The 2560-nt window shown below is 45.5% G+C and overlaps 1 pseudogene; it reads left to right on the forward strand.

Moving 5' to 3' along the window:
* Positions 1 to 1088: 1088 nt before the first annotated feature.
* LOC108304821 lies at positions 1089 to 2008 on the forward strand (annotated as a pseudogene).
* Positions 2009 to 2560: the final 552 nt, after the last annotated feature.

Genomic DNA, 2560 nt, shown 5'->3' on the forward strand with positions numbered 1-2560 from the left:
TGATTCTCACTCTAAATTCAAAGGTATATATCTTCAGGTCTCCTCCTAAATTTCTTTGCCTGTGGAATCTCATGAGAGCCATTTCACAAATATTTTCTGAACACCTACCATTTGGCAGGCATTGTTCTCAGTGCTGGGAGCACCACCATGAAGAAAAGAGACAAGAATCTCTGCCTTCACTCTCTGTCTATCACAAGCTAGTGACATTCACTAGAAAGGAGACTTCATCTTGCTAAGGGTCAGTTCAGTACCTTAGTACGTTGGCTATTCCAATTTCCTCATGTTATAATGATCTTATACGTCCACTGAAGGAAGATTAAGATGAATAGTCCTAGGGTGGGAGGTTGCATTTAAAAAATGAAGAAATACATAATTCTGTAACATTGCCTATTTCAGGATAAACGAGAGGAGTGAATTATCCGTAAGCAGCTCTACCCTCAAATCCTCAGTCTTTAAGTGGAGATTTAAGAACAGCTCCCCCAATACCCACTGAAACCATCTCATGCTCTTCCACCTTTTTCATTTCATTAGATGGTTCTCTGTCTTTCCTGGTCTGGATGGTCCCTTGTATATCAAATGCAATCAAATTGCCCTACCCTAGCCTACCACAAGGATTGAGAGCAGACCAAAGAAACTGATTAGGCCAGTAAGAAGATGGGGATGGTATTTGATTAAGCAGTATGACCTTGCAAACTATTATTATATATATGGAGGTTTCTTTTCCAGGAGATATATATACCAAAGAACAGAGCATCTGCATTTAAAAAATACATGATGTATTTGCATATGGAATCCATAAATGGAACACTCACACTAAAACTACCACTCAGAATCATTTTGTGCACAGAACATATTACACAACTACTTAGTTGCCGAAAATAGTGTTGGATTATTTCACAAAACCTGTATCCACACCTGTTTATTTGGCAGTAGATGCATCTCATTCCAAGTCATGTTATATGGTCTTTCCTCTAAAACATTGTATCTTAAACTCCAGTGCACATCAGCATCACTTTGAATGGATGAATGCTTACCAAAGATAAAAATTCATCATAGGAGTTGTGATTTTGGATGCGTGGTTGGGGAATTCATGCGGAGGCCAGAGTGGAAGCAGGTGCGAGAGGGTCCAGCAGAAGACAACATGGCTGCCAAAGTGTTTGAGTCCATCAGCAAGTTTGGCCTGGCCTTAGCTGTTGCAGGAGGCCTGGTGAACTCTGCCTTGTATATAATGTGGATGCTGGGCACAGAGCCGTCGTCTGTGACCGATTCCGTGGAGTACAGGACACTGTGGTATGGGAAGGGACTCACATTCCCATCCCGTGGGTACAGAAACCAGTTATCTTTGACTGCCGATCTCCACCATGTATGTCCCAGTCATTACTGGTAGCAAAAATTTACAGATTGTCAACATCACCCTGCGCATCCTCTTCCAGCCGCTAGCCAGCTTTCTCACATCTTCTCCAGCATCAGAGGGAACCATGATGAGCGTGTGCTGCCGTCCATCACTACCAAGATCCTCAAGTCAGTGGCGGCTCGCTTTGATGCTGGGGAGCTAATCACCTGGGGAGAGCTGGTCTCCAGGCAGGTGAGCGGTGACCTTATGGATCAAGCAGCCACCTTTGGGCTCATCCTGGACGACGTGTCCTTGACACATCTGACCTTTAGGAAGGAGTTCACAGAAGCGGTGGAAGCCAAGCAGGTGGCTCAGCAGGAAGCAGAGAGGGCCAGATTTGTGGTCGAAAAGGCTAAGCAGCAGGAAAAGGCAGCCATTAATCTCTGCTGAGGGCAATTCCAAGGCAGCTAAGCTGATCACCAACTCACTAGCCACCACAGGGGACAGCCTGTCGAGCTGTGCAAGCTGGAAGCTGCGGAGGACATCGCGTACCAGTTCTCAGACTCTCAGAACAGCACCTGCCTGCCGGCAGGGCAGTTCATGCTCCTCCAGCTGCCCGGTGAGGGCCCACCCTGTCTACACCTCTCTGGGCCAACTGAGCCACAGCCCCAGTGATTGTTAACACTGCCTTCCTTCAGCCCTCACCCCAGAAATCACTGTGAAATTTCACGATTGGCTTAAAGTGAAGGAAATAAAGGGAAAATCACTTCAAATCTCTAAAAAAAAAAAAAAAAAAAAAGAAGTTGTGATTTTGCATTATTGAGGCAGTGTCCAAGAATCTGCATTTAACCAGCTCTCTCAATGATTCTCTCTTTTTAAATTTTTTTTTTATAAAAAAAGAAAGAGATGGAGTCTCACTATCTTGCCTAAGCTGGTCTTGAACTCCTGGGCTCAAGTGATCCTCCCGCCTCAGCCTCCCAAAGTGCTAGGACTAGAGGCGTGAGGCCTCATACTGAGCCTCTCTCAGTGACTCTGATACCCAGAAACTTGCTCCTGGTGCCCTGGTCCCTGATGCTGGGTCATTGCTTGGGTTGTAAGAGATCTTTTGTTTAAACTCACATTCACCCTCTTCTTGGCCTTATTGGTAAACATGATACAGACCCTTCCTGACAGGTGTAAGCTACCTGTCTCCTACGGCACATCTCCTAATCTGCTGGGTTTAGCCCT

Source organism: Cebus imitator, unplaced genomic scaffold (genome assembly GCF_001604975.1).
Source record: "Cebus imitator isolate Cc_AM_T3 unplaced genomic scaffold, Cebus_imitator-1.0 Scaffold58, whole genome shotgun sequence".
NCBI lineage: Eukaryota > Metazoa > Chordata > Mammalia > Primates > Cebidae > Cebus > Cebus imitator.